Source organism: Phocoena sinus, chromosome 10 (assembly GCF_008692025.1).
Source record: "Phocoena sinus isolate mPhoSin1 chromosome 10, mPhoSin1.pri, whole genome shotgun sequence".
NCBI classification, from domain to species: Eukaryota; Metazoa; Chordata; class Mammalia; order Artiodactyla; family Phocoenidae; genus Phocoena; species Phocoena sinus.
Genome location: NC_045772.1, coordinates 95,229,478 through 95,235,712, shown reverse-complemented (window position 1 = coordinate 95,235,712; position 6,235 = coordinate 95,229,478).

Here is a 6,235-nt window from a genome sequence, read left to right as displayed (position 1 = left end):
ACATCTAGCTGGACTGCTTAAGTATCAAATTTTGGTTTAAGTCTCAGTACTTCATTGTAAAATCAAATACATTTTATCCCTTCTTCTTCTGTGTTCCTGCAGATCTGGCACATAAAACATATTTGTAATTTATTTGCAATGTGGTAATATCAACTTTTGTCTGTTTTTTTTGTTTTTGTTTTTTGTTTTGTTTTTGCGATATGCGGGCCTCTTACCGCTGTGGCCTCTCCCGTCGCGGAGCACAGGCTCCGGACGCGCAGGCTCAGTGGCCATGGCTCATGGGCCTAGCCACTCCGCAGCATGTGGGATCTTCCCGGACCGGGGCACAAACCCGTGTCCCCGGCATCGGCAGGCGGACTCTCAACCCCTGTGCCACCAGGGAAGCCCAACTTTTGTCTGTTTTGCTATTAAAGGGAAATTTTCCCTTGAATCATGACTGTTTTCTTATGCCAGAGAATAATTGTAACAGAGAAGAATAAACCTGACTTCATATTGGATCTATTCCTTTAGCTCTCACCATTATGTCCTGCTGCCTGTGCTTAGTCATGCTGGCTCTGCACCTTTGAAAAAGAATGTTGCCTGAAGTATACAGAATATCCCTTTCTCAAGGCTCTGCCTCCCAGACTTGACCTTTAAAGCCATAACATTTTTCATTGGTATAGAGATTAAAAGTTACAAAACAGAAAATAACATTTGTCTTGTTGGAGGTTTATGGGAACATCATGACCAGACCTATGTGGACAGCTGCAAAAACAAAGGATTATCACATTGTCTCTGGGGTCTGGCCAGCACCAACAAGTCTGCAACAAACAGCTACCCCCCTCCCCTTTTTGTGTAAAAGAAGCCTGATATCCAATTCGGGTAAGATGGTTCTTTAAGACGTTAGTCCACCATCTTCTCAGGCTGCTGGTTTTCCAAATAAAGTCCCTATTCCTTGCCCCAATACCTTATCTCTCGACTTACTGGCCTGCTGTGCAGCAAGCAGTACAAGCTTGGACTCAGTAACATAATTACATGGATATATATTGAAGGAATAAATGAATGTGAGATGTATTCTATGCTTCACATTTGCAGTGGGGAGCAGATCATACTGCAAAAATCGAAGACTTCTGAACACCAACTGAACCTACTGATTAACACCAGACCAAATACAAACTCTTCCAAAGAGTAAATGTACTTTCTCTAGCTTGTTCCATAATGGATTATACCAATATTCAGAACATTTTCAACATTTTGATGAGAAAAAGATACTGCACAGAAATTTTTTGTGTTTAAGATTCAGAAATTTCCACTGCAAACAAAATTAGGTCAGTTGACTTTATGCACAGGAAATACTTACCACAAATATCTCCCTAGAGACACTTAAGTATTTACACCTATGGTCAATAAGTGGGTCAGCTAGCAGAATGCCTATTTAGCATTTGCCTGAAGTTCAGTCACTAAAATGTGTATCAATAGTGTTAAAACTAACTTTTATAATCTAAGAATTGCATTTATTTTTAGAGTACACAGTTCTCCTATTGTTTCTGTGTTGTTAAATACAGAGCATGTAAATGGAAGATAAGGCAGCTGCTAGAAGTTAAATTCTCAAAGTCCTTTTATAAAGTGATATGATCACCTTCTCACGAGGTTACTCATACAGTCATTCAGTCTGTGTTCATAAAACATCTACTAGGTTACACTCCATATTATTTGTTGGGAGGGTTTTGTAAGTAAAATTCAAATATAAAGTACATATACACAATACAAACTTAGCAACAAAAAATGTAAAGTACAATCTAGGTCTTCAGAAAATAATAAAAGGGTGGGGTGAATTTCCAGCTAATATTGTGTGGCTGCTGTGTTGGGGATGGTGGTAAAAATAAGAGAATTTATCTAAAGTGGAAAAACAAAAGTCTTAAAGCTAGAGGCCAAGAGACTTGGGTTTTGAGCATCATGCAATGTCAAAAATTACATAAAACAATTCTCTGTGTTGTTTATCAATAAATATTTATAGTGAATGCATAAAAAGAATGCATGTAAGGTATCTGTACCAATCTCAGATTAGATGTTACTTCTGGGAGAGAAGAAAGGAGAAAAATGGCTTTAGTTGTATCTGTGAATTTTATTTGTTTATTTTTTAACTTGATATGAAGAAACTATGGGCAAAATTGTCAATATATGTTATATGTGAGTCACATTGTTTTGAATCACTTTATCTGATTTTTTTCATTTTAAGTCTCAAATATGCTCTTGGCCATAATTTTATTTTCAATATCTTTAGTCATTTTGGTTACATGAATTTCATGATCAGCAATTTTTATTTTATACAAACATCAACTTCAACTAATGTGATTTTATCCCATTTATTTTAGTTGTATAACATATTACCCATTATTTTATCTCCTTATGTGTGTGTGTGTGTGTGTGTGTGTGTGTGTGTGTTAGACTTAACTTTTGCTATATGATCTATATTTTCTTTGTGTACTATATAGGTGTGCATTCTTCTTTTGGAAATTTGAAAGTTTTATAATCTTATTAAGGTCTTTAGTGGTAACTATTTATTTACTTATTTACATTTTGGATGAACATTTACATTGCTTTTATTCTGAGTGAGTTTGAGTATCTGTTCAATGCTTTAGAGCCATTTGTAGATCATCCTGGTAAATTTTCTGCTTTTGTCATTTGGCTATTTTTATATTGAATTTTAGAGGAGTTCTTAATGAGTTTAGTCCAAATGTATTTCTAAGAGTTTTTTGGTATGTACTCAAAACTGTTGAGTGTTATTGACTCAAGCTCATACGGCACCTTTCTCCCAATTTATAACCTTTACGTCAGGAATCAGCAAATATAGAACAGTGGATTAAATCTGTCCTGCTCCCTGTTTTTGTAGCCTGCAAACCAAAACATATTTTAAAAATTTTTACATTTTTAATTGTTGAAAAAAATCAAAAGAAAAGTACCTTGTGATATAAGAAATCTATATGCAATTCAAATTTAAATGTTTGCAAATGAAGTTTTTTGTTAGAGTTTAATTGAGGTAACACTGGTTTATAACGTTATATATGTTTCACATGTACATTATATTTTGACTTCTATATATATTAACAGTGTGCTCACCACCAAAAGTTTAGTTTCCATCCATCACCATACAGTTGACTCACTTTACCCATTTTGCCCTCCCCCTCCACACCCCTTTACCTCTGGTAACTATTATTCTGCTCTGTGTATCCATGTGTTTGTCTTGTTTGGTTTGGTTTGTTCACTTATTTTTATATTCTACATATGAATGAAACCATATGGTATTTGTCTTTCTCTGTTCGACTTATTTCACTTGGTTTAATACCCTCAAGGTTCATCCATGTCATTGCAAATGGCAAGGTTTCATCTTTTTTATGGCTGAGTAATATTCCATTTTGTTTGTTTGTGTGTGTGTGTGTGTGTACCATATCTTTAACCATTCATCTATCGTTGGGCAGTTAAGTTGTTTCCATACCTTGGCTATTGTAAATAATGTTGCAATGAACGTAGGAGTACATATATCTTTTTGAATTAGTGTTTTAGTATTCTTTGGATAAATATCCTGAAATGGATTAGCTGTATCATATGGTAGTGCTATTCTTAATTTTTAAAGAAATCTCCTGTTATCCATAAAGATTAAATCAATTTACCTTTTCACCAACAGTTTATGAGTGTTTCCTTTTCTCCACATCCCTGCCAGCATTTGTTATTTCTGTCTTTTTGGTAATAGCCATCCTAATGATTGTGAGATGATATCACACTGTGGTTTTGATTTGCATTTTCCTAATAATGAGTGATGTTGAACATCTTTTCATTTACCTATTGGTCATCTATATGTCTTCTTGGGAAAAATGTCCATTCAGTTCCTCTGCCCATTTTTTAATTGGGTTGTTTGTTTTTTTCTTGTTGAGTTGTATGAATTCTTTATATATTTTGGATATTAACCATGCATCAGATATATCATTTGCAAATGTCTTCAATTCAGTAGGTTTTCTTTTTTTTTTTTTAATTTTTGTGGATGGTTTCCTTTGATGTTCAGAAGCATTTTAGTTTGATGTAGTCCCAATTGTTTAGTTTTGCTTTTGTTTCCCTTGCTTGAGAAGACCTATCCAGAAAGATATTGCTAAAAGTGATGCCAAAGAACATACTGCCTATGTTTCTTCTATGGTTTTATGTTTTTGAGTCTTACATTCAAGTCTTTAATTAATTTTTAGTTGATTTTTGTGTATGGTGTAAGATAAGGTCTAGTTTCATTCTTTTGCATGTGGCTGTCCAATTTTCCCAACACCATTGTATGCTCTTTGCTTCTTTATTATAAATTAATTATCCATATACCTGTGGATTTATTTCTGGGCTCTCAATTCTGTTCCATTGATCTGTGAGTCTGTTCTTCTGCCAATACTATGCTGTTTTGATTACTATAGTTTTGTAGTACAATTTGAAATCAGGTCATGTGTTGCCTAAAGCTTTGTTCTGTTTTCTTTCCATGAGCATGCTATATCTTTCCATTTCTTTGTGTCTTCTTCAATTTCTTTCAACAATGTTACAGGTTTTTTTCTTTTTCTTTTTTTTTTTTTTTTTTTACCATGCAGCACGACCTGTGGGATCTTAGTTCCCTGACCAGGGATTGAACTCAGGCCCTCAGAAGTGAGAGTGTGGAGTCCTAACCACTGGACCACCAGGGAATTCCCAATTTCACAGTTTTCAATGTACAGGTATTTTACCTCCTTGGTTAAATTTCTTCCTAGGTATTTTATTTTTTGTTGCAATTGTAAATGGGATTGTTTTCTCTTTCTACTTCATTGTTAAGTATAGAAACACAACAGATTTTTGTATATTGATTTTGTACACTGAAACTTTACTGTAGGCATTTATTATTTCTAATAGTTTTTAGGTAGATTCTTTAGGGTTTTCTATCTATAAAATATTTCTTCCACTAATAGTGACAGTTTTACTTCTTTCCTTATCAGTTTGGATGATTTTTTTTTTTTTTTGCGGTATTCGGGCCTCTCACCACCGTGGCCTCTCCCGTTGCGGAGCACAGGCTCCGGACGCGCAGGCCCAGTGGCCATGGCTCACGGGCCCAGCCGCTCCACGGCATGCGGGATCTTCCCAGACTGGGGCACGAACCCGTGTCCCCTGCGTCGGCAGGCAGACTGTCAACAATTGCGCCACCAGGGAAGCCCAGTTTGGATGACTTTTATTTCTTTTTCTTGCCTAATTTCTCTACCTAGGGCTTCCAATATGATGTTAATTAAAAGTGGTGAGAATGGACATGCTTGTCTTATTCCTAATCTTAGAGAGATAACTTTCAGTTTTTCACTGTTGAGTATGATGTTAGCTGTGGGTTTGTCATATTATGGCCTATATTATGTTGAGTTATATTTCTTCTATACCCATTCTTATTGTTAGTTTTCATCATATATGGGTGTCAAATAATTTTCATTGATCTTTTCTATTGTTTTTCTAGTCTCTATTTCATTTATTTCTGCTCTCATTGTTATTTCCTTTTTTTCTGCTAAACTTGGGCTTAGTTTGTCTTTCTTTTTCTAGCTCCTTGAGCTTTGAAGTTTGGGTTGTTTGTTTGAGATCTTTCTTCTGTCTTAATACACGCATTTATCACCAAAATGTCTCTCTAAGAACAGTTTTTGCAGCATCCCATTGATTTTTGTCTGTTGTTTCCATTTTCATTTTTTCAAGATACTTTAAAATTTCCCCTTTGCGTTCTTTTCTCATTCATTGTTTGTTTGGGAGTGTTGTTTAACTCCCAAATGTTTGTAATTTTTCCAGCTTTCCTCATGTTGTTGACTTCTCTTTTCACACTCTTGTGGTTGGAAAAGAAACTTGGTATGATTTCAGTCTTTTTAAATTTGCTAAGACATGTTTGGTGGCCTGTCATATGATCTATTCTGGAGAATGTTCCATGTGCATTTGAGAAGAATGTATATTCTGCTGCTGTTGCATGGAATGCTCTATAAGTGTCTGTTAGGTCCATTTGGTCTAAAGTATGGTTCAAGTTCAGCTTTTCCCTGTTGATTCAGCAATCTGTTCATTGCTGAAAGTGGGGTTTGAAGTCCCCTACTATTATTGTATTGCCCCTGTTTCTCCCTTCAGATCTGGTATTTGCTTAATATATTAAGTGCTATTGATGCTTTCTACTGCATTCTTCTTTTTATTCATTGAATTCTTCAGGTTCAGAATTTCTGTTTGATTTTGTGGTTTCTACCTCTTTGTT